This window comes from Phaethon lepturus, unplaced genomic scaffold, assembly GCF_000687285.1.
Source record: "Phaethon lepturus isolate BGI_N335 unplaced genomic scaffold, ASM68728v1 scaffold41784, whole genome shotgun sequence".
Taxonomy (NCBI): Eukaryota; Metazoa; Chordata; class Aves; order Phaethontiformes; family Phaethontidae; genus Phaethon; species Phaethon lepturus.
In genome coordinates this window covers 1-263 of record NW_010534774.1, presented here as the reverse complement: position 1 = coordinate 263, position 263 = coordinate 1, and positions in this window count along the sequence as shown.

The window sequence follows — 263 nt, the reverse complement described above, 5'->3', positions numbered from 1 at the left end:
TGGGGTTCAGCCCCCCCCTTCCCCCCCCCGCCACTGCGGGCTCAGGGCCCGTTGGGACACACCATCCTCCCTGCAGGGTGGATGGCAGATGTGCTGCAGATCTTTAGAGGACCCAGCAGGGATAAAGGGAGCATTCGCTGCAGCTGGACCCCCATGCTCTTGTACAGGCTTGGGCTCCAGGAGCCACCTATACTACAGACCCATCTGGCCATTGCTTCCACAGCAGGCACTGAGGATGGGGGACCACCACAGACTGGAAACCC